The sequence below is a fragment of the Meleagris gallopavo genome, chromosome 1 (assembly GCF_000146605.3).
Source record: "Meleagris gallopavo isolate NT-WF06-2002-E0010 breed Aviagen turkey brand Nicholas breeding stock chromosome 1, Turkey_5.1, whole genome shotgun sequence".
NCBI lineage: Eukaryota > Metazoa > Chordata > Aves > Galliformes > Phasianidae > Meleagris > Meleagris gallopavo.
This window is the reverse complement of record NC_015011.2, coordinates 28,052,627-28,079,549: the sequence shown is the minus strand read 5'-3', so window position 1 is coordinate 28,079,549 and position 26,923 is coordinate 28,052,627. Positions and strand designations below refer to the sequence as shown.

Below are 26,923 nucleotides of genomic sequence, written 5' to 3'. Positions count from 1 at the left end.
CATGGTGGTGAGTTACCAAAAGAAAAAGCCCTGGTTTTGTCCTGACATGGAACAAGACTGCCATTGACCATGCTGGCAAATACATTTATCATTTCACGTGGAGTTCTGTACCCATTCAAGTGATTTTTACTCATTATTTGAACTTTTCCTACACCTTTCCTACCTTATTTTGAAAAACAAAAAAGGACATATCTTCTGGAAAGTGGAAGGTTTTGCACAGATATCATTTAGCGTACAGAGTATAGCCCTACAATTCAATACAGTAAATACAAAGGCTAGCAGTCACTGTAACAAACATAGATCTATAGAGTAGCAATCAAAAAGCACTACTGTCACAAACAGCAGCTAGATAGTTGGAGAATTTCTGCAAGAGAAATGCCCAGAGGAGTTAAAATGAAAAACTAAAACCTTTCAACCAGAGCTACTAACCTCCAACATCTTCCAGTGCTCCTCCACGTTAAAAAACGTTTCTAGCATCATAACACAAGGAAGCAGCATTCCCTTTCTGCAAAGAAGGCCAATTATATCCTGGGCTTCATTAGGCAAAGTATTGCCAGCAGGTGAAATGAGGTGATTGTTCCTCTGCTCAGCACAGCTGAGGCCACACCTGAGGAGTTGGGTCCAGTTCTGGGCACGCTAGAGAAAGCCCAGTAATGGGCTGTGAAGATAACGGAGGGACAGGTGCACTTCTCCTATGAGGAACAGCTGAGAGAGCTGGGACTGTTCAGCCTGGAGAAGAGGAAGGTCAGGGATCTCATTAACATCCATAAATACCTGAGTGGAGAGTGCAAGGAAGATGGAGCCAGTCAGTAGTGCTCAGTGCCAGGATGGGAGGTAATGGGCGCAAACAGGAATGCAAGGTTCCTTTTGAACACCAGTGTTTTGTGCTGTGCAGTGACAGAGCACTGACTGCCCTTAGGCTGTAGGGTGTCCTCCTCGGAGACCTTCAGTAGCCACCTAGATGTGGGCACCATGCTCTGGGTGTTCTTGCTGAGCAGGGGCTGGGACAAATGGTTCCAGAGGTATTGCCAACATCAGTCATTCTGGGATTCTGATGCTCCTCAAAAGCTCACAAGCCCTTGTTTAGATATTTGAAGAGTGGAAATCTTTTCTGAAAAAAGATGAACTGACTGTCAGGAACAAAATCCTGAATAAGTACCAGTTTGGATCTAATTTTTACTGCTTGTCCAATACCCCAAGGATCCCCTTCAAATTCAATTTAATCTTTTTGCCTTAAGAAGGTATAAAGAAAAAGACTGGAAGTCATTTTCTTACTAATTTTGTTAAAAGGAATTAGAATTTCCAAGGACTGTTCTTATTCCACTCTATAAGGTATGCTTTCCAAAAGAAATTTTTAAGACAAGCCAGTTCTGCTTTGCCATACTAACGTTACTCTTTTATTTTTCAAAGCTGAACAAAACCTGATACTTGCATACACCTCAATGTTAAAGACATGGTTTGGAATAACTGGACAATCATTAATAAAATGTCTGGGACTTTTTGCACATTTTGAGTGCTGGTTGCCCAGCGATTGTGACGCTGCCAAGCAGTAACCATCACAATATAGCAAGGGAGCTTAGAGAACTTCTGGAGAGCTTCAGCATTTTATTTCACTCTGTAAATACAGTTGTAGGGAATGCTGGGGAAAGCAGAAATACACATGATGATGCAATCAAAAAATTATGTCAACTAAAATTCTTGCTTGGAGAAATCATATTATTTTTCACCACATTATAGTGGAAATATGTTTTTACATTTACACAAACACTAACACACTCACACATATTCTGACAGATGCCCTGCAAGGTCCTTAATAAAATAAAAAAATTAAAAAATCTCAAAATAGAAGATATTTAGACTGCAGAGGAGATAGGGGGGGATTTGTGATCTCTTATCTAACATAATACAAACCCTTTCAAATGTGATTTATTAATGAATAATGCTTTAAATTTTCAATTTGACTAATGTAAAAAACATCCAGAATTCTAAGACAATTTGTTTACGGACAGAAGCAAAAAGTAATGGTGGAGCGAAATTGAAAGCAATGAAAGTCACCTTCCTTCAGTATCATTACCCAAACTGAAGGTCATCAGCTTGGGCCTGCTTCATTATCTGCTGTCAAAAACAGAGACCACGGCATTAAGAGGCATGACAGGGGATACCAGTGTGTACTTAAAGCTCCAGGTTTTCCTCTACAGTTGATTTTTTCCATTTAAACTTCAAATTTCAGTGATGGGCAGCTTACATCCTTTGATCCCTAGTCCATATTTAAGAAAATTCATGTGTAAGTTTTAGTTTTGTGTAAGTAATCAGGAAGATCACACAGCTGTACTTTTCTCCATAAACTGCAGTGACAGTGTTCGCTAAATCCTTTTCATCAAACAGCCATTACAATTCTGCTGCTGGAACCGCATTGAAACCAGTATCTGCCCTTCTGAGAACTGAATCTTAAAGTAGGACACTCCTGTGACAATTCTACTAGAAACAATAGGTTTTTAAGATGTCTAAAATTGCTGAAGTGTCTGACAGGAAAAAAAAAAAACGAAACCATGTTGCCAGCATTGCACAGGATACATTTCAAGGGCAGAACTGCAAACAACATTTATGGATTGTGCAGATGAAGCACTCCAAAAAAGTATATTATGAAGTTTGCCTAACTACAGCAAAGGACTTTGAAAAATTGTATAGTCTTTACTCTTAAATTTCTTAAATTAAACTCCAGAAACTACACATTTCTTACTGTCTAAGAAACAAGGTATATCAAATGGCATAGGAGACTTGTCAGTCTCTCATCAGCTAGATACAGGAAGAGCACTCCAGAACTAAGTTGCATTTAACATTCTTTCTTCAGGGCACAATGTTTTTGTTATCACTACTGGAATTAGAAAAATGCTGAAACAATTCATCCAGCAGCTGCTGTTACCTGTCTCCATAAATGCTCCCCACAGAGAGAGAGAGAGAGAAGCTGTGATTCCTCAGAATAGACTCAGTACCTGTAGGCACACTGCCATATCACACAATGCGTGTCTGCTTCTGCACCTTTCTGGAGCTCATTTCTCCAGACCTCTCCTGTACTTTGTCATCCTAAAAATGATAACCATACGTTGATGAGGTTGTGGTTCAGGTTGACTGATTGCACGTTTTGAATTACGATGAGCCTTAAAAGCCCTTAAAGGCGATAAGTCATTACTCATGCATTCCTGGGAACTACTTTTCAATCTGGGAGCATTATTAGCTATCTGATGTCTTAGTTCTTCAACAATTGTACCATCCATATCTTCAGGCTCAGACACTGTAAATGCCAGACAGCATTACTAGTCATGATTTATCACATTATTCTTTCCCTCAGTGGTATTTGTGTCACTTAGTTCCGCCAGTTTATTGTACATCAGTTTCAAAGGTGATCATTTTTAATCACCATATTTAATCTTTTCATTTGTAGTTTTCTACGTCTATTTCTCCTATTACAGTTATGAGAAGCAAGAGATAAAACATCACCTATTCTATTGCTATTTGTTATCTTCATTAGCATCTCTATCATCTCTATCTTGCTTAAAGAGTCTGAAAAGGTACTGAACCAAGTGCTTTGCTATCTATTAAATCTTCATTTTGGATTACTCACAGCTCACTGTGAAGGTATGGATACGCAGCCAGTAAACCTTTATGTACTTATATGAAAAACTGAAAGGTAAAAGGCACAGAGCACAGTGGGAAAGTGAAAACTGTTTTCTGTTTAGAAGATTTACATTTTGGATGCACTGAGCTGGACGTACAATGTCTTTCTAGGATCATATGGAATGCTGCCCTCATAGCTCTATTCGGTTGCTTTCCCCCACAGCAGTTTGGTGTTGGCCATGATATTCACAGCATTGGAGAGACACTTAAACCATCTCCTGAGCTGCCACCATGCCAGCACTACATCATGTCCCTTTTCTTCTGAACACTTTAAATGACTCTTCCAAACTCACCAACTTCTATCCTCACTCATAAAGACTTTGCACAAATCTGACTCTAAAAAGAGAGTTAAGGGCACCTGACTGGCATTAAATGTGGTCAGAACTGTTCCCAGTAATCTTGGCAAGCTTATGAAGGCGATGGTAATTTCATACATGTTCACTAGGTCCTTCTGTGCAATACAGAATTCTGTATTCTGACTGCCTGTCAAGCAGAATGAATTATCAACTGACTTCTTGACTTCTGGCTGAGAGTAAGGGCTATTTCTATTAAATCAGATTGTGATTGTGTGAAAGAAGTGTGAAATAAAACCAGGGTTAAATGTTTGAAACACTCTCTATTCTCCTGTCATCTCTATAATTTAGCTTACAGATCTGAACCTCCTCCCTAGACAGAATTCACTTGCTTAGCAGTCAGATTTCTCAGCTTATATTTCATTCAGTTTAAGTGTGAAACTTGCTATGGGAACTTCATGGTATTACCTAGAAATTAATTTGCAGTGTCATATTGCAGAACTATATATTCCCATATAAAAATACATCAACTCATTGCTTGAGAAAACAATGCAGGGCCTCACATATTCTTCAAAACATCTTGCTTTCAACCATAATAATATATTTTCAATACTGGGAGTCATCCCCTTCTTCCTAACTACTCTCTCTATTTAGCTTACAAAGCAGATTAGGAACTCCTCTGAGAAGCAGAAAAACAATCAGTTTCATTGCACTTAGAGACAGATGTTCAAGTTCTTGGGTCAGTGCTCTGCATAAAAAGCTACACACCATATTCCCTGCTTGTTTCTTAAGGAAAAATAACAACTGAGATAATCTAGGATTTTTCTACAGGTCTGCTTTTAAATGGATTTATGAGGCACATCCCCTGCACACGTGTGAAACAGAACTCTTCAGAGAATTCAGGTGAAGAAACCTTCAAACAAGACTCATTACCTGCAATTACAGCACTTCACGAGAGTGTCAAAGCTACAAGCACAACCATTCCACTGTGTAGGCTCCTAATATGAACCACGAAGCACAGAGAAAGGTAAGCACCTTCAACCTGTGAGTCACACGATGGGTTGTCACATAAAAGTTGTCAGTATCACTGGTGTTCTGGGACTTTGGACTCAGGTACCTAAGGTCAGTTGTTCTGTCTTAGACAAAGCCCTTACTTGGCTGTATTTCTTCATTTACTTATTAGAATAATTTAAAAGAATGAGAAATAATATTAAAATGAACTAGTTTACTACCCTGACTCACCAATAAGCATGTAGGCATGTAGTACCCTGTGCTTGGGCTCTCAATCCCTAAAACCTCTGTGCTATGTCATAGAAGTTTTGAGTACAAATACCAAAACTGAAACGACTTCTCCTGCCTGGTAAACATGGTCTCTTTACTGCTAAATTAATATTTATTATTCCACAAAAACAGATGCAAAGTGCAACCACCCATTTTAAATTGTTCTTTAGAAGTTATGAATAATGATAGATACTTAATGCACTAATAACTTATGGTCACAGGCCATTAAGGTGGAATCACAGGATTACCAAGAATAATTTTAAATGTGAGTAAAACTTGAATAGCATATCAGTTAGCAGTTGTAACAACAGAATGAGTGTTTTCTGAATACCAACGGCCTGAATTTTTTGTTAAGTCAATTTTCTTCAGAAATGCTATTATGCATCAAAAATTCTAGGCAAAATATGCTCTTATTCAACCATAAAGTAATAACCTCCTCTATACTGAAGTATATATGCAACACTGACAAATGACTCACCAGAGCACATTTCCATGAATAGCTCCTAAGCATGAATTAATTTTCCAGTCCATAAGTCACTCTGATTGCACACTTGTGGACCAAAACATTAGAATGCATACTCCATTTGTTATTTTTTTTCTCAAAAAACAAACAAATAAACAAACAAACAAAAAACCCAGAAGACAAATAAGTTTCTAGCAGTAATATCTAGGTAACAAAATTAATTTTAATTAGCTCAGCTAGGATACAACTTTTTGCCCACTGCAAGAAATGAACGGCGTTTTCAGGAAATTTTCTCTAAAAAGATAGCTCAATAAACAGAATTTATCTTCTCCTTTAAATTGTTTCTCTGAGAGTTTATTAACAAATTTCTCTTTCCTGTCACCTGCTGATCAATTGAATTAATTAAATGAAATTGATAAGGTCAAAATTAGAATTCCTTGAGAGAGTGGATTATTAAATGCATGCAAGCATCAGGACTAAAAGGGTGAAACATAACATGACTCTTATCTAAATTTTGCTGTGCAAAAAAAAGCCAGATTTCAGGTTAGTCATTCAAATTAGTCATCTGCATGACTTTTATACATCCTGTTCAAAAGCTGGAGGAATGGCTCCTCTCTGGAGAAGCCTCCATCTCACTGTTTAACTAGATGCACAGCTTTAGAGGACTAAGATTAGCAAGAGGACACCTAATCTATGCTTAAACTGGTTCTAACCAGCATCTCAAGATATTTCTGATCCCTTTTTATCTGCACCAATACAATGAATGATTCAGATCACTGTGAGTTTTCAAGTGCTAATACTAACATGAGACAATAAGACCCTGCTCAGAGTGAGGAGGATGCCAGATATTCTCTCTCAGTGGCAGGGCAGATTTATAGCAAAGAAAATCGCCTCTCACAAAGGATAATTTTTCCTTTGTACAAAGGATATAATTCATCTCTCTGTTTCTGGAGCAGAAATCCTGTTTAACCATGCAAGTTTACTGAGCAATATTCCCACTTAGAAAACTCTCCTTCTTAGAATGATTTCTAGCAGTTAACTTCTCTGATATTTATTTTTGTTCACTTATAATATTACAAAACAGTACTTCATGTCAAACTACATGCAGCCAACTCCTATAATTTAGTTCTTATGCAAGTACATCCCATCAGGTCACAGCTCCTGGAAAATGAAAGCGAGCCACAGCCACTACTAACAGGAACACATTTCAACACAGCGATACACATATACTTAAACTTTCTATGATATTTCTGTTTTCCAGACAAAAAGAAGGAGGAATCTTTGCAGTTCTAGAAATCACCAATACCAGATACTGGAACTTTAAGCAGTCAAATCTATTAAAATTACACTAAAGAAGAGAGAAGGCAAAATTGAAGAAACAGCAACAATGAATACACGGCTTTATACAGTTACATCTGCCAACAAGGACACCTACAGTGAAATTCTGCAAGGCTGTTTCTCTGTAATTTCAGCAATAAAACATATGATTTGAAATATTTAGTAATACTTCATGAAATCTGAAGTGCTTGTAAACAGCAACAACAGAACTAGCGCTCCAAATAACAACTGGCACAGGGCTAAGAGCACTACAATGCAGGTGAAAGGTGTCAGCAAGAAGATTCCTCACAAACTGAAACTGCATAGGAACTGGCAAAATCCCAAGCAAGCATTAAACAGCTTTAAGTACAATCCCTGACCCTGCTTTGAGCCTGAGCTTCTAAAGAATCTCAAATGCCTTGTGGGGGTGAGGAAAAAGGATAGGCAGACTGAAAAGCCAGCAACAAATTAAGCATGAAGGCTTAAAAAGGCAGGTGTGCAACTGGACTAACAATGAGCTTAACTGATAAACATTATGAATGTACTCAATGCAAAGACTGAAAACTTTTATAAAAGACATCGGTGTTACTGTCCAAATACAGCTCTTGAAGATACGCAGTTGAAAACACAGGTGCTTCCATCTATAGTGTGTATACGTATTTATTTTATGGGGAAAGTATATAACCAGTGGAAAATACACTGCACCCAAGACACTAACTGACACGTGGTGCATAATGCAGGGACCAGAATGTCCCTAATGGAGAAACATAGCTCCGATCTGAGCTGCTAGCCAGCTAGGCCCCTCAAGCAGCTCTTCAGCAGCGGGTACTAAGTGTTATGCTACCAAGCCATTCTGGATAAAGAAGCTTCTCTGACAAATCCCCTGACAAACCAGGTTATGTTTCTGATCTAAGCTGTGCAAGTCCAGTCTCAGGAAGACATAGGACTGCAAACACTGCGGACCAGCTGACTGCAGCTTGTGAAGACGCTGCATATCAGAGCTCTAGCAGTGGACCAGGGCTACAGCATTGCCCACAGTGGTAAGCAGGTCAGGACAGCAGGGCCTGATGGAAAGGCAGACCCTGAAAGCCATGCACATGAAAACACAGCTCTAAGTTCTGCAAACAAGTTCATCTCCCCCAATGGCCAGTGCCAAAACATCAAACTTCAGATGGTAGGTAAAGCTGATTCCCTCTGAACCCTTCACATGAGATATGCTCTGTCATTAAGACTAAAAATTGGGTAAACTAAGCTCCCTCCAAAGTCTGCTACCTCCAAGGAGGAAAAAAAAATGAGCCAGTGGAGAGAGATTATGAAGACACTGCTGGATCTGCACAGTAAAGTTTCTCCTTTTTTCACACTTTAAAAAGCAGAAAGAAAAACAAAGAGGAAAGGATGAAAAAAACAGAAATGGAGCCAACAACCTCAGAAAGGCTTTTGAGGCAGCTTTACAGATCTCATTTCAAATGCTTACCAAGCACGATAGCATCAGCTACAATTAGGCTGTGTTTTAAAACAACGAGAGCTTGAGGAACAACTAGGATTGTGGGAATGGCATACTACACAATGCCAATGCACAGCAACACCATTTCTTCAAGGAACTGCTCCCTCTCAAAGAAGATCCAAAAATAAGGATACTCTCGGCTCAGTATCCTGTGTCTCACTGGACTGAGCAATAGCAAGAGATGAACAGTGAGGTAGCTTCCTTCACCTACTAAGAGCTTAATAAAACACGTATTAGTGCTGGTGAAAACCTCCCTTTCCTCACTTGGGGCGCTTAATTCTCTTTCTGTTCTGCTCTCCATTTGACCACAAGTTTCCCAGGCTAGAAAGGCAAAGAAAGCAATTCCCCCCATTCCCAAGAGTGCAGCCTTCCCAGGAGGCTGCACACAAATTGATTACCAGAGAGAAAGGCTGTAACACCAAGCACTTACACCATTTAAAAAAGCATAACCAATTTGCTTCATTTGCTAATACTGAAAAATGCATTAAATTAATAAAATATGAAAAAGTATTGACTATTTTCACAATTCATTAATTACAAAGATATCTGCAATGGCTAACTTCACAATCTCCATAGCATCTACTGTACTTAGAAAACAGCAATGCAGTACACTTCATTCACCACAAGCTGAGGGGTGGTGAGCTGGAAGTTTAATTAGTTAAACAGAAAATTACCTAATTTTAGCAGTTTCTTCCAGAGGAGATGAGCTACACGTGAATGATTCTTCCACTTCTGCACAACCTACTAAAATAAAAGCAAATGCAGCTTGGGAAAGTCTGTATTTTTTCATATTTACTAAGCCCTGAGACACTAAAAATAAAATTAGAAAAACAAACAAACAAAAAACAATGGGGTAGAAAAACCATTTTTTAAAAACTATTCATTTTTCAATTGATCGTGATTTCCTATTTAGTAAAGTCATAATTGAAGATGACAATAGGCTGGTTTTAGACTAATAAATTCTCAGTAAAACCTAATGTTTTTATGGAACTTGTAATAGCAACATTTTATGTCAGATCACAAACTAATCTGAAAAGAATGGAAAAGCTATCTAATAATCTCTTTCAGCAGAGACAACACATTTCAGAGAGAACGCTATTCTCCCGTTAACCTCTTTCTTAATATATGGGTGAAAAAAAGATTATAGTAGCTCATATAAAACAAAAGAACAAAAATTTCTGTTCTAGTGTATTCTTGTAGCTACCATTAGTAAACAAAAAAGTAAAAACAATTCTGCATGTTTTTATGCGCTTGTTATGTACATTTGCACATAATATTTGAACTAATGCATCTAATGTTTGCCCGCTTCACACTTTTTGTTCACTGGACGCAAGAACTCAATGATGAAGAAAAACACATTATTTAGTAATAACTCACCTATTACTTTAAAATAAATTCCTACTACTAAACAACTTCAACAGGCAGCACACATGGTTTAACAATTACATTTTTACGCAAATAAAATCCCTACCTCACTGCTATTTGACCCTGTTGTTTCAGATTTCAAATAGAAAATTTCAGAAAGCCCAGTAAGAAAAAAACAGAAGCTCATCAGACACACAAAAATATTTAACTTGACCTTTTTCAGCAGCAAAGCAATACACTATATGAATGAAAATTCAAATTGAATATCAAAGAACTCTTAATTATCTGAATTATCTTTATTTATTTAAAGATCAATGCAATCGTAGATCATTGATGCAGTAAAATAAAGAATTTACATACTAATAAAATCACCTAGAGAGAACAGACAAAAAGTAAAGTGTTTACGGGCTCTGAAAAGTCTTAATTTTTAATACCTTCTTAATTTTTCCTTTAAAATAACGAATTACCTTTCTAAAAAAATACTATATTTTTATGCAGATTGAATTTCTTGTAGTTATAAAATGTAGCAGTTTTAATATCCATTTACCATAAAACACTCTAGAAAGTGAAGTCAACAACTTTCATAAGAAAACTTGTAAAGTTTTGCATGTGAAGAAAAAAGTTTACCATTTTTGACCTCTGTTTTCTTTATGCTTAAAAGAGAAATATGAGTTACAATCAAATAGGTATCTTAAGTACAAGTACCCGCAATGTTATACAGACATATAAAAGCAGCAAAGAAGCATTTTAAATGACCACATGGAAAATGGTATTTTAAACCTCACTGACTATACAACGTAAAGCAAGCCAGTGAGAAATGATCCAGGTAAAATGGAGGTATTTCTCATTTCTAACACGGCTAGTTGAGTACCGTTTTGCATTAACTGAAATCTCCTGTCTAAAACCCAAAGAGGAAAGCCTGCAGGAGGGAAGAACAGTAATGAAGTTTCAGACTGCCGGGACAGAATGTGACAGTGTGACACTGCCTGAGCCTCCCCCATGGGGTCTGGGACTATTCCTGCAACAGAAAGGCAACTGGAAACGCTACACAAAGCAAGATAAGATCAAACATTTAACATGCTTTCTTAAGGATGAAGAATTACATTTTCCTGCTGAGCTCTCAGTAAAGTAAGCTGAAAACAGTTTTCACCCATGAAGTTGTTCAAGCAGAAGTTTCTCCTTTACACCGTGTTCCTCTGAGTCGAGGGAGTAAATCCAGGACAAGCTCAACAGCACTACAGCATGGACCAATAAACATAAAACAAAGCCAGCACTGGCACCAGCAGCTCATCATTCACAAACATGTGACTACGAAGAATATAGTAATAGCTTTGTTCTCACTCTGAAGCAGAGTTATCAAGGAATACTCAGCACAGAAAGCAGAGATAAAAGCACATGTAAGTAGAAAACTCTTCATGGAGTTCTGCTAAAGAGAGGCTTTCAAAGCTTCTAGTTTCTCATTTAGGGACTTTGTAGCAGTATCAAAAAATAAAGTTCAAGCTGTTTCCTTTTTCTACATCAGTGGAATGAAACTGAAGTTTCTTCGAAAAGGGCAAAAATGGAAATAAACATTTATTTATCAGTTTAGAAGATAGTAAGTGTGTGACTGCTCACACTGTGACTATGCAAACTATTTCAGGAAGTTTAAAGACTGCTTTTATTTAGGAAAGCATGTTTAAAATTTGAAATGAAAACATGAGTAGCAACATATTGTGTCACTGCTCTGTTTCAGCAATCAGTAAGGCTCAGTACAAATAAAGCGTAACTCATCTCTAGCCTAGTTCTGTATTCCAAAGGAAATCCACTCCAACAGTCAGATGGAAGATCTGTAGAGAGGTAGAGCAGAGCCGCCGCGTGAGCTGGACTCTGCCACCGGGTCCCATGGGGAGACACGGGGCTGCGGCAAGGCACAGCAGTGCTGGCATGCTACAATCCTCACCTATGAAGCAGTGGGAAGCTGGGCTTGCGTCCTACTTAACGAACTTGATTTAAATTCTTACAGTGAATAAGAACAATCACGTTCCGTAATGTGGACCTTGCTCTTAAAAAATTAATAACAACAAATAAATGAATAACTGGAGGAAGGTGCAATCTCTCAATGTAAGCGCAGGAGGAGGGCAGGAGGCGCTCCGGGCGCGGAGCAGCAGCTCCCTGCAGCCCAGGAGAGGCGCACGGAGGCGCAACTGCGGCCGCGGGGTGGGGGCCGAAGAGCAGCAGCAGATACGGCCCAGAGGGGTACGGCCGTGGATATCTCCGCAGGAGCAGCCCCGGGACGGAGCTGCTGCCCGTGGGGACCCGTGTGGGGCAGTGGCTGAAGGATGTGGCCCGCGGTACGGAGCCGCATTAGAGCGGTGCTGGGAAAGCGGCAGCCCGTGGGAATCCCGCGCGGGATCAGTTCGGGCAGGACGGCATCTGTGGAGCTCGGGCACACTGAGAGCAGAAGAGCGGCAGAGATGAAGCGTTACGGGCTGACCGCTGCCCGTTTCACGTTCCCCCGCCCCGCTCGGGGGGAGAAGGTAGAAAACGGTGGATGGGGGAAGTGTTTTTAGTGTTTTTTTCTTTTCGCTGCTCTAGTCTGTTAGCAATGAGCAATAAATTATATTAATCTCCTTATGCTGAGTCTGTTCTGTCCATGACGGTACTGGTGAGGGAACTCTGTCGTATCTCAGCCTATGAGCCTGCTTTCATTGTACTGTCTCCCCCAGTTCTTCTGTGGAGGGGAAATGAGAGTGGAGCTATGTAGTTTAGCTATCTGTCAGTGAAAACACCACACCCATTCTAGGGTGTCCATATATTTTTTAAATAGATGTGTCGGACACGGGCCCCTCAGACTCACTTAAGGTTCAGAGGAGAGAAGGAGGGAAAATTAGTCTTCCTATTAGCATGTCTGTTTCTCCCTTCTGAGGGATTAACTCAGAATTGATTGCTGACACAAATAACTTTTAGATGCCTGAATTAATTTAGATGAGTTTCACCAAAATACTTAAGACCTTCCCAAACTTCCTCTCAGTTCGCAAGACCTGTGAATGCAGAGGAGCCGGTTGCCATGAGCAGTGCAGTCAGGGATGGCTTCATACTGTGAGCACTGTCCTGGTTTTCTGATTCTAAGCTCCTAATGGAAAGAAAGTCCTTTGCACTTGGGATTCAGCTGATGAAACTCTTGTCTGTTAAAAGGAAGATGAAATCAAGATAAGTGAACTAATTATGGAAAGTAATCTCAGTGTAATTCTTGATACTAACCTTTTCTCACTTTCCCAGTTAGACACGGTAAAAATACCTCACAACATTTCCGGGGAACTAACAAAAGCAGTTTCCAAACTCTTCACAGAGACATTCTCAAGAGATTACACTTAATGAGGAAGGCTAAGGCTGGAAGGAAAGGGAATACATATAAAAGGAAAGCAAGAAAGTTCTTCTGTGTGTTCTGAAGGTACTTGACAGTGCATTTGTCTAGCAATCAAGCATCTGAAAAGATTTAATAGGCAGGGAAAGCTGGAGGTCAATGAACACTAGAGAAGACAGTCAGTCAAGTGAAATTATAACAGTGCAACATAAGAGTAACTTGATTGGGTTTCTTGTATCTTATTTAATAATTCTTACAGCACAAATGCTTTTCCTTGCTCATTAGATTACTGAATTAGGTACTTCAACTGTAAAGGAGTCTGATGTTCCCTCAGGAGCTCAAGTGTAATTTACGAATTCACCTGATAGTATTTTGAAAACTTTTCAAGAGCTACAACAACTGTTAGCTGTAACACAATACCAAGAAGAAAACTTTAAGGAACACATTAGAGGACAATTTCTCTAGATACTGGAAGTATCAACTTTTACTCAGGTTTTGCAGCTATATAGTACAAACTAACTGTACTATGCTGAGGACATTGCATATTGTCACTTTTTCATTAACTACTGGAAACCAGTGAGGGAAAAGAAAAACTGGGAATTGTTTGAATCTAGTGTCTTTATCAAAGGAAAATGTGCTTTCCATGTGACCCCTGAGGAGCACCTCCATCTAATGCTTTATCTCTGTTCTTCAGTAGTCTCTTACACCTCAGAGCTTTCTGCCAATATTTACTACATTTCCTGGCAACCTTGGAAGAAAACAAGCAGATCACTCTATGATAAACAAATGGAAATATCATAAACTAAGTCAATGTTACAATGGATTTAAAATACTCAAGAAAATATATGTGAGGAAAAAAGTGTATATATAAAAGGAACGGACAGTGTTTTTAAATGACACTTTTATATACACATACACACATGTAGTAATGTACTCAACCATAGTAAATAGTAACTTGTAGTTTCCTGCAGGTAGCAAAACAAAGCACTAATAATACCATGCACTTCACATGATTTGGTGACCAAAAATAAGCCACAGTAATAGCTTACTTTGAACTCTTGTACAATACGCATTGCAAACCATTACCAGTAATACTTCCATCAATTTGCATAAAATATTCACAGAATGATGATCAGAGGGCTGGAGCACCTCCCCTATGAAAACAGGCTGAGGGAGCTGAGCTTGTTCAGCCTGGAGAAAAGAAGGCTGTGGGGATACCTCATTGCAGCCTTTCAGTACCTAAAGGGAGCATATAAACATGAGGGGAATCAACTCTTTGAAAGGGTAGATAACTGCAGGACAAGGGGAAATGGTTTTAAGTTGAGGGAGGGGAGATTTAGGTTGGATATCAGGGGGAAGTTCTTTATTATGAGAGCGGTGAAGTGCTGGAACAGGCTGTCCAGAGAGGTTGTGGATGCCCCATCCCTGAAGGTGTTTAAGGCCAGGTTGGATGGGGACCTGGGCAGCCTGGTCTAGTATTAAATGTGGAGGCTGGGGCCCTGCGTGTGGCACAGGGGTTGGAGATTCATGATTCTTGAGGTCCTTTCCAACCTGGGCCATTCCGTGATTCTGTGATAATGGTTTGGACTGGAAAGGACTTTAAAGACTACAGAGTTCCAACCGTCCTGCTGTGCAAAGGTTTCTACCCAGTAGATCAGGCTGTCCAGTGCTCCATCCAACCTGGCCTTGAACACCTCCAGGGATGGGACATCCACAATCCCTCTGGACAAACCGTTCCAGTGCCTCACCACCCTTTTAGTGACAAATAAAGTTAGGATAGCTTTAAATACTGTCAAAAGTTCCAAAAAAACAGTCTGCATTCCGTATTTAACCATAAAAAAAAATACTGATGTAATAGCATGTGAAATGACTGATCCAAGGAACTCATAGTCTAGTGTTAGTCAATGAATGATACTTCTCCAGAGGGAGGACAGATGTGTCAGGCAATCTATCAGCTAAACCAGATAATCAAAAATTTCGTAAGTTGCAATAATTGACTCACAAGCATTTTACTGGCTGAACTCCATGACATAGACTAATGAGTTCAAAAAGAAACCAGCAATCTGCGAAAATTATTCTCTACTTGCAGAAATTATGAAGCATCTTTACCAAGTTCTATCTTTTTTCCCTTTTCTGTGAAATATAGTGGAAATTATTTATCAAAGATCTGGAGGCAAAGGACAATATCAAGGGGTTGTTCACAGACTCTTTCATTAACCTGTCTACACAGAATCAAAGTTAAGTATGAAAATCCAGAAATTCTCTATATCTTTTCAATTTGCAAAGTCAACATGAAGCCTTACACATTATTCTGCTTTTATTACTAATTTTTTTGCAAGTAACATTTGACTCCAACAAGTGACACTAAGTACGTCATTTTATATAGAAACACACGCATAGGAAATCTGTATTTTATATTAAATTACTTTGTTATTTTTGACCAAAAATATCAAATTGTTCATGTGATTTTCTTGGGCTTAACTTTCAACACTTAGTACTTAACATACACTGAAACATGTCAGGAAAACACTGACATTTTGACTGACATCACATTAAAATATATCCTGAAACATGCATACACACACTTCCCATTTAGCAGTCACCATTCAATAATTTAAGTTTTGCAATTACTGGTATTTAAGTTAATTACCTTTCAACACACAAAACATCATAGTTCTTTTCCGTCGAGGAAATCCTAAGGCTTTTTCATTTTATAGATTGATGGAGTATTAAATGCCATTAATGGAGCACTCTTTAGTTAAAGAAGGAGAATCTCATTTTCACAAGATTAACAAACTTTAAATTGTGTTAAATCAACAAAAGTACTAGTCATGTACATCTATCTGTCATATTCTTTTCTAATATTGTTTGGCATGTGATGTAATTCATAATTCACCATTCACTTTCAAGAGAAACATGATTCATACTTTTGTGGGCACATTAAGTCATCACAATATTTACTTTATAATTGTTGCTTTATTAATAAGCACTTAGCTGCATGCTTGTATGGAGCCCAAATTATATCATTTTTGCAGCTGTCAGTCATGTGCCACACAATCCTACAATACTAGAAAAATTCATAATCATTTTGCTGATTGTCAGCAAAACTACAATGGACAGTATTATCATTGCTGGCAAACAAATGTCAGAGAGCCCTCAGAGAGTCATGCTGCATGCGAAACACTGGAAATCGTATTTCTAGAAGGGATCACTACTACTCCCATGCCTGTCATTGCACAAAGTACCCTACTAAAGACTGAAGGCCACATAAAAAATGAGATAATTGGCAATTAAACTGTTGGGAGATTCTAAGTGGTTCAGTTGTTACTGGGCTTCATCCAAGTCTGAAAGAAATTGCTGAAAGCCTCCCCGCGATGATGCACGCTGTAAATAAAGCTCTTAAAATAAAACCTATTCAACTCTAAGCCTGAAGTTATGTTCTATATTTTACACATTTATAAGTACTAAGAACAGTGAATTCCTACCATTTATCAATTTTATTTTTAGCACATATTCCCTCTGAAATGCTTAATTAGGTAATCTAATGTTCCACTTTACTATGGCATTTATCTCTGCAGAGACATCAATAAATGGCACACAAATAAAAATCTAAGCAAAGCCTGAAGTATTTCATGATAATTCTTGTGAATTCAAAAGATACAGTAAACATCAGCCAGTTTAATAAATAAGCAAATATTGACATTTTAAAAATAAACCAGGGCGTCAAATACAGCTGGTAACAAAATTAACAGGAACTAATATACCAAAAATATCCATCTGTTGCCTGTGTAGTTTCTTATCCTCTTTGCATTTCCCATCTTTTCTTACTCAACTTACAAAATGTATTTTAAGTGAATGGCTTGAACTTAGTGGTCATCAGGGATGACCCCACGAGTATACCTTTCACTTTTAATCAGATTTAAGTACTAATGCTTTCACTGAGGATAAATGTTAAATTCTGGAATAATTTTCCCAAGACCAAATAGAATTTTTTCTATACCAGTTACATTTGGCCTCCTGAGTAGCCTTTGTTCAAACATACTGGCATTGCTCTAGAGAATCTTTTCACCTAAGAAAGTGGAAAAGCTGGCGAGACCTACTTTAAAATACTTGTATGCTGACACTGCTTTCAAATGAACATCTAATTCATAAGATTAATGATACAGCTGAACAGTTCAATGGGATATGCAAATTATTTACCCTGACCAAAACAAAGAAAAAAAAACAATCCTACCCCATACTCCACAAACAAGCAATCTGTTGTGCATTATTGGGTAAGGAAGGAGAGAGATGCATGACTTTATAAAAAAGCTTGGAACCCTTTTCTCCCAAAATGTTCATTTGTAGCTTCTGCATAATTTTTCTTCAGTATAACTCTACAAAAAGATTTGTCTCCTCTGTGTATTGGAGTGTGCCACCAAAATCCACATGCAGCACTGTCCTCGTTATTACAGTACTTATCCTGAAGATGAGGACAAAAACCTTTTTTTTTAAATGGCAGAAAACAGCAACATTCTGCTTTCAGTAACAGGTCTTTTACACAAACCAATGCTTTGAGCTTGTGGCACTATTTCCAAAGTTACTTATATGATTTACCTAAAATTATAATTGCAGCATATTTACACTATCTACTTCCAGTGCTGACAGCAACATCAGTGTGGCAGCATGGGAGAAATTGTTGGTTAATTGCTCAAGAATTTGCCGAGAACCCCAGGAAGACTGCATTCATTGTTGAGCCCCACTGTCCTAGTCTGCTTTCTTACCAATTAAGATTTAAGTGAGCTTAAAATTAGCTCACGCATAATTAAAAATGCTAATGCCTCTGATAGTGGAATAGGCACCTGCTGTTACGTACCTATATTTCTCTACCTTTGCATGGGATGTAGGTTGCTTTGAATTTTATTATTATTTTTTTTTTATCAAAACTAGAATGACAACTTGATAAATTAACAAAGGATCACAACCTGTAGCTCTCTAGAAGGCATATCCAAGACAGCAAGCCCTAGGCAAAGAGTTACTGACTTTGAAATAAATTATTGAATTAGAGAACTAGGTGAAGAAAATTTAAAATATACAAACACGAAACTGAAATGGAATTAAATGATAGAGTGCAATTTTATTTTATCTGATAAGGTTGCTTTTTTTAGCAATAGGGATCAGTATATTGGTTTGGGGACTAACATATTAGTTTAGCAAAAGGAATCAATGAGTGCTAGTTCTAAAACTTTCAATTTCAACTTTGCTTTTGCTCACTGTGTGAACAGCCTTGTTTTCCTCAATGATTCTGTTTCACAGGAAGCACTGGAGTCATAACAGACTACTTTTATCATTGCATTTCACCAGGTGCAAGGATGTTTTCCTCAGATTTTCACATATATTGTTTTGGAAATTGCTCACTATATCCTAACAAACAATGGAAGTTTGCCAAATTGGGAAAAAAACAGCTAAAGGTCAGACAAACGTCTCTGTGATGAAGCTGATGATGGAAGAATGGGGATAAACTGAGTGGTCATACGACCAGCCTAGTTGCAACTAACTGGGCATGCACTGAGGGATATTAGTAAATATTAATGAGTGATTGGAAAAGAATGAATATATATGCCAATGTACTGCATATGTATGTCTTAACTGTTTAAATGTAGACCCTGAACTCCAAGAGAATGCACTCTGTCAAGTTGCCTGGTACATATCGTGAGGAATAATGGAATGCCACTTTCTAACACAGCATTGGAGAGTTTTCCCAGATTTCAGAAGACACATATTCACAAATATAATCATAAATCCTACAACCAGCACATAGACAAAGAGCTTCATTCCACTCAAGTTGGAGAATATTACGGATGCTTGATGCAGTCTAGGACTGAGTTGAGAAAAGAGATGTGGTTCTTGCAGATTAGAAGGTGGCTATTCTCTTTCCTCACAGTTTGGGATCTGCCATTTCCCCTTCTGATTATTACAAGCATAAAGCTTATGCAAGGATCTGACCAATCTGATGGGCTTTGGTGATGGAGTAATGGCATCAGTGGACAAAGGCAAGGCAATTGATATTATCTGGACTTGTGCAAGGCCTTTGACATGATTTCACACCACATCCTTATCTCTAAATTGGAGAGATACAGATTTGAAGGCTGGACTATTCAATAGATAAATAATTGGTTAGATGGTCACAGCCAGAGTTTTGTGGTCAGTGGTTCTACATCCAGGTGGAAGCCAGTCTTGAGTGTTGTCCTCCAGCAATCTGTCCTGGGACCGGTGCTCTTCAGCATCTTTATCAATGGCATGGACAGTGGGATCAAGTGCACCCTAAGCAAGTTTGCTGATGACAATAAGCTGAGCAGTGCTGTCAATACAATAGAAGGGAGGGATGTCATACAGAAGGACCTGGACAGACTTGAAAATGGGCCTGCATGAACCTAATGGTGTTCAACAAAGCCAAGTGCAAGATGTTGCACTTGGCTCAGGGCAGTCTCAGAGTAATATAAAGACTGTGAGAAGACGTCATTGATAGCAGCTCTATGGAGAAGGACTTGGGAGTTCTGGTCGATGAAAAGCTGTACGTGAGCCATCAGTGTGCATTGCAGCTCAGATGGCCAACTGTATTCTGGGCTGCATCAAAGAAATGTGGCAGGTGGGGCAAAGAAGGTGATTGCCTCCCTTGGCTCTGTCCTCTTGAAGCCCAATCTTGGAATACTACATCCAGGCCTGGAGCCCCCAGCACAAGAAAGAAGTAAAACTATTGAAGAAGATCCGGGGAAGGGTCACAGAGATGATCAGAGGGCTGGAGTACATCTCCTATGAAGAAAGGTTGAGGGAGCGGGGTTGTTTTTTTTTTCAATTTGGAGAGTTGAAGGCTCCAGGGAGACCCCACTGAAGCCTTCCAGTACCTGAGAGATTATAAACACGATAGAGACTGACTTTTTACACAGGCAGATAGTGATAGGACAAGAGGTATGGCTTTAAACTAAAAGAGATATTAAATTAGAAATTAGGTGGAAATTTTTTTCTCAAAAGGTGGTAAAGAACTGAAACAGATTGCCCAGAGAAGTTGCAGAAGAGTTCGAAGGCCAGGTTGGCTGGTGCTCTGATATTGCAGAAGTGTGCGGCAAACCCTCTCATGGCAGGGGAGTTGGAATTAAATGATTTTTAAGGCCCCTTCCAACCTAAACCATTCTACGATTCTATGATCTCTTGAGGGCTGAGCATTGGCCATCAATCTCACTGAATCCACACATTAAAAGTAACATGATCCATATAGTTAAATCTACCCATACACACTATATCTACCCTGTTTGCCTTTGAATCTGCTCTCTGAAATCAATTATCATACCTTTTTCTATTAAAGGATTACCCTTGGAATGTTGTTCTCTTGTACACACTGCAGTTCCTCCTGCACTCTAACACAAAAGCTCAACTTGACTTGTCAGCATGACTATTTGTGTAACCTTGTTTTTGAGTTTGCGGCATGCTTTGATACCACACTTACATTTAATGGTTCTTTAAATCAGTTTGGAAGTGCCACTGGATAATTAAAAAGGTGGTTACATCAGAAGCACAGATGCGAGTCAAAAAGCCCTCAAAGTCTTCTTCCTTTTCATGCAGAAGGAGTTTCAATATTCATGGGAAGATCTCCCTTGAGAAAGATGAAAGCCTGGTGTAGAGTCATTCCATGGCTGGCCATTACAGCTTTCTTCAGCTTCACAATTAAATCTTAGAGAGAAACACAACTAGTATGCAGAAGTCTAGGCAGATGTACCCACACTTGCCTGAGCTCAGGCAATTTTGTCTGGTATCAAAGAAAGTAACGCTCAGTCTCAATTCTTAACTTGGAGCAATCACACGTGACCTCATACGTCCTAAGCATCTTTTTTAATCAGGCTGAATCGATGCCTGTTTAGAAACAACACAGGACCTGGTGACATTTTTCCAGAACAAAAGACAAATAACGTTTATATAAAATATGGTTCGGAGGAATAGGAAGGAGACACTGGTATAATAAGATTCTCAGACCTTCAAAAAAGTGTGTCACATTTATTGTAGCTCTGGCTAATCAATAAAATATTCAGTTGCTTAAACTTAGCATGTCATTCAACCTATTCTATATTATTTTGGCTATGTCTTCACTAGGAAATTAAAGATACCCTCACTTATACTGCTTGACACAGAAATCAAGTCAAGGTTTTAAGCAGTCCATATCCACACTACTACCATTCTTTATATACTACAGCAGAATGGCAACATTCAAGCTGTCTCCCAGAAAATGGTTCCAGGATAATATCAATTCCTGAACTACTCTTATTGTTGTTTCTAGGTTTTTCAGACCAAAATCCCAAAAACAGGTTACCATTACAGGCAACTGAGTCCCTGTGCAGAAGAGTATTTCCTGTCACTCTTTGATTGCTAGCACAGAGGCAATGCATGTGTCTCTAAGAAGAGCTCCAGCAAGATGTATCAAGACCAAACACTGCTCCTATACACTTCATACTTGATGGAATCAGTATTTCAAAAATTGTGCAGTTAACAGATTTTGATTCTAACCAAATACTAGTAGCAACTAGAGTTTAAGACTCTTAAGTCTACTTGTGAATTTTTTTTTTTTTTTCAGTTTGAAAATACACCTTTTTCTTTGGTTATTTAGACCTTTGTCTAATTTTGGTGAGTTTGTGCAACAGCCACCTTGCCTAGGTACACTTCAGAAGGGAGATGTACTTGCTGACAGTGCTGATGTTGTCTTAAAGCTATAGAGCAACTGGAAATAATAAACTTGCAATTTGCATATAGTGGCAACACGAAAGCTCATGTGAAAAAGAAGATGACGTTCAAATTATGGACTGCCATGTGATTATATATAAAAACACTTATTTGGTAAGAACTGTGCAACCAGATTACTACACTAAAGCCACTGCGCTTTGTGTCTTCCATTCTCATATGTATGGTTCTCAAGCTACAAAAAAAAGTCATTCTCTGGTTCCAGATTACCTTTTCCACCAGCATTAATTTCCATCCACATTGTCACACCTTTACAAGATGATTAATTTCTTTATGAAATGTCACTTTAAACACAACAGTCCTTTTGGTCATCCCAAGGCAAAAAACAAAAGTAGCTTGGATGCTAGAAAGTAGAATCACTATTAGAATTAAAAGTTTATTCATATTAGATTAGGTAAATTGAATCAAGTCATGCAGAATAATGTAACACTTAAGAAAATTCTAGAAGAACTTTCCTCAACCTGACATACAGCAAACCTTTAAGACTCACTATAGACTTGTTGAAGAGCAGAAATGGAAAAACACACTAAAAAAACAGTATTATGCTGCTAGCATTAGGAAGTTAAACCACACTGAGAAAAATTAAGTTCAGTAAAGTACTTACTTTTCTTAAAGACAAGCCAGTTGACAACATATAATTGTAATTTAACATGGTATTTTTCTAAAGAAATTGTAATGCCCTTGTGAATGGAGGAATATGACATTACAACACTATGCTGTGACTCATCTACTTGACCAGAAATAATTAGAGTAATTTGTCTCCATTCATTACAAGCAGTACACTTAGGCAATTATGATCAGTTTGTGCATATTTCCTGTGGTATAGCTCCTTTTGAATGCTTTTCTTGAGCATTCTAGCCTTTTTTTACTAGGTACATCACTAGAAGAATTAGAGAGGAAAAAAAGTACTAATATTGCCTGGATATTTGTCCAGTATCTGAAGCAATGACTACATGACATTTAACTGCAAAATGTACCTTATACAACACCAACAGAAAAACCACCTTGCTTGCTAAAACCTTGAACAGCCAGCAGAATTCTACAAAACAAAACTGCGTAGGTAATAGGTACCTCTCTTTCCACATTAAAGATTTGGCCCAAATCTCATCAGTACTGGAGCTGAAAGCTTGAATGGCTCAGTGGTTTCAGAATCAATGTTTCTCCTAAATGACAGTGCAAAAAAAGGTTGCAGAGCATGTACATGAAACTGAGATCTGTACATTTTCCGGGTTTTCCATTTCCAGTAACCATCATAAAAGAGTTGTCACCCTGAAGGAGGTTTTCCTTAGCAATACTTGCCCAATGGAACACTGCCATCCAATCTCCTGCAGGTTTTATTGTCTTCTGCAGATGAAATCACCAATGGAGCAAGAGGCAGGTCTGAGCTACCTACCATGTCCACCAGCAGACAAAAGAAAACATACCACTTTCTATCTTGTTGATTTTAGACTAAATATTTCCAAAAGAAAATGTGAAATATTTGGTTCATCATACACTTCGTAAGGAGTTAAAGAAAACTTTGATATTTGCATACTGAAGGTCAGTATTGAACAAATCAATGCAGAATCTGCTCCTCCATTTTTGGAACAAGATTAACAGTTTCATTATGAAACAAATCATAACTAAAAATCAGAGCTAGTTTTTGGACTGAAAAGAAAACAAAATGCATGTTAGAAACATGAGTGTTTAACCCATAATCCTATTATTCTATCAAAGAAAAAAAAAGCAAATGTTAAAGGATTGCTTTTGACAACTATTCAGAACAGCTGAGAGCAAGGCACACTATCACACTGATAGTCTTAGAGTTACATTAGGAAGTATGTGTATTTGTGAGCTGGGAACTTCATCACTTGCCATTGATGCATTCGAAAACACTATGTTTCTGTCCTTTAGTGTGCTGCAACTAGTATGTTACTACTGTTTACTAGAACAATTTCTAGCATAAAACTATGAAAAAATGGTAATTTTCTGATATGTGTACAGAATTAAAATAAGTAACTAACATTTAAGGATGGTAATGGCAGTTCACAAATATTATTGCTACTTACTTAGGGTATATATCTACCAAGTAACACAATTACCAAAAAGACTCACCACATCGTTCACCTGCTGAATCTCTCAGTTTTATCTGCAACAGTAAAAAAAATTAAAAATAATCACAATTACAAGAATGCAAAAGAACACTGCTTCCACACTGCCTTACATTGGCTTATAGCAGGTAAATTTTTATCCATGTTTGTTTACTCTCCATACTTCAAGTCAAGATTAGCAGCATATTAATTGACTTTTTTTTTTCCTTTTCAAACATCAAGCTTCCATCGTTCTCTTTTTGATTATAAGATCACTGTGAATGATTTGACAAAACATTAGCTGATATCACATGTTTAGGAAGCTCCTTGTTGCTGGATTGCCATGTACTTGGGTAAAAATACATCTGTTCATGAGATACAACTGCTACCTGCACATCGGTAGATAATGTCAAAACAATTACTTAAAACTAGAAATGACTGAAGAAATAAAATCCTGTATAACATATATTCATGCTTGTTTATCTAAAATGAGCAGATGTATGATTAGCATCTCATCTACAAATTTAACATTTGAAACCACATTTGTCAAACAAATACTCTTCTACTTTTCCCTCCACTTTTGTCTTACCAGTGACAGTGAATCAATAACATATCAATAAGGAAACAACTAATTATTTGTACAGCCAACTAATTTTTATGAATCTTTTGTTTCATTATGCTATGGTACTTCTTACTAAATTCCAGTTTATAGGAAACTATAAACAATGTCTGTAAATGGACTTTCATTCCTCTGTGTGGTAGGACAGAAACATATTTCCAAGGAGTTGAAATAGCAACAAACTCCTTTTTATTTAAAAACACAGGTTGGATAAATTTCCAAATCTGTCGTGTAAAGTTTTAAATAATTACATAGTAAATTATTTATATAACACTACATCCATTTTGATTCAATGGAAATGTTTTGTGCCTTGGAACAGTGGAAACTGTCTGCTATGCAGCCATCTCACTCAAATTTATTTATGTCAAATTTGTTTTAATATAAAAAGCATTCTGGGAAAAGATTTCTATTTTCTTTAAGAGATATCCAGCTGAGAAGCACAAAGTTTTTGATTAGAAGATGTAATAAGAGACAGTTATTTTCAAATCTGGTCTTCTGAATATTTACTGAATCATTAAAAAGGCAATCTCTTTCAAAAAGTAAATGTTTCAGAGAGAGATATACCAAAATTAATTTCACATCTACAGAGGGGAAAAAAAAAAAGGCAAAACCATCTTCCAGTTGAATAGAATCATATGCAAATACAAATGGAAATAGCATCATCACCTCTTTTCTCATTAAATCTGATCATGCAAATTTTTGACCAGGGACTTGTTAAACTCCACCTCATGATGACAGTGCCAGCATCAACAAACAATGACATCAGGTCTCGTTATGCACTCAAGTTTAAATTACTCCAGTTAGTGAGAAATTCAAAAACTTAATGTAAAAAAGATCTACTTCTTCCATTTTAATAGTTTTCATCTACTACCTCTAACGATAACCAAAAGACCTTTCTCCAAGGAAAATGAACATTAAACCCCAGCTCTCAACAGTCAAAGCTGAAATTCCATTTCTGAGATAAGAACGTTCTTGCACATATTGTACAAGATAACCATCTGTCCAAACGTGTCAATAAAGAATGCTGCTGTTTGAACAGCTACCAAAATTCTGAAGAATAACATAAAGCCTATTCAAAATTAAATGAGTATTTTAAGACTACCAATCTATCGCATTATGCAAAAAGTAACATCATTACCTATGAATTTAAACAGAATTAGATATTAGATCTTTTTATCACAGAATGAAACTCAGTAGAGTTCTTGCTCCTTTGCATCCATGATAATTATTCAAGATGTATTCTGCTATTTTGACAGTTACACCTGTTTTAAGCACCAGGGTAAAAGAAGAAAAAAAGAGGATCACAATGCAGTACATGAACAAAACCAGCGTGCTCACAGTTCTCCATCCTAACATCTAAGGGCACTTCTCAGTATAATCACCCATACGAGTACAAAGAAGCCCATATCAAACAGGTCCACAGAAGATAAAACACTACACCCACAAAGATAACAAATACAAGCTGTGTCTTTGGGGTGTTATCTGGTGAGACTCTGCATGGCTGTGAGTTTCACTAAGCTACAGAAGAGCTGAAAGGAGATAAATGGTACTGGCAAATAGTTTAAGGGAATTTGCTTTTAAAGGACCGTTGAGATTTTCTCTGTTCAGACAATGGTTATGAGGTCAGTGTGTTCTTCCCAATTCTCCTGAGCATGTTTTCTTATTTTTGCAGCCAAGGACTCAGAGTTCTTCCAAACTAAATGTTGTAATCAGGTAACGACATTAAAATGTGGGAGGAAAAAAAAAAAGAAAAAACAAAATAACCTGAGAGGAGGCAGACATTTTCAGAAAAGGGGTTGCAAGGTCAAGTCTGTTCACATGCACACACGCTGAAACATGTAAAAGCAGAAAAAAAATCACCTGTAGCAGGGGGACATATAAAAGCTAAAGCTTTTAGGAAGAGCTTTTTTTTTAGCAAGTCTTGCTTTTTTTTAGCAAGTCTTTGTCATCTTCCTTTTCTGTACTCCTCCTTTTAAAAAGTATTACCTTAAGTAACTGATGACTACAGGCATTCTAGAAATCCCGCACTAAGCACAGGCATTGAAGAAAGCCAAGAACCAGCAGAGTGATTGTTTTGAATTTTTAAGTGGGAAACATAAATTTTGAATAGCTCATCCAATGGAATGTAAATCTGTGATTTCAACAAAGGTTCTGTAGAACTGATGACAAACTGATTCTTTACAATATGCAGTTTGTTGGAAATAAAATGATGTGGGATTCATTCTTTT

The 26,923-nt window shown here is 37.8% G+C and overlaps 1 protein-coding gene across 1 annotated transcript in view; it reads right to left on the bottom strand.

Moving 5' to 3' along the window:
* CNTN1 (contactin 1) overlaps positions 1–24,138 on the bottom strand; it is a 218,902-nt gene extending 194,764 nt beyond the window's left edge. The window contains exon 1 of the mRNA XM_010707006.3: positions 24,102–24,138. The gene's annotated coding sequence lies outside the window, so the exon portion shown is untranslated. The remainder of the gene's footprint in view (positions 1–24,101) is intronic.
* Positions 24,139–26,923: the final 2,785 nt, after the last annotated feature.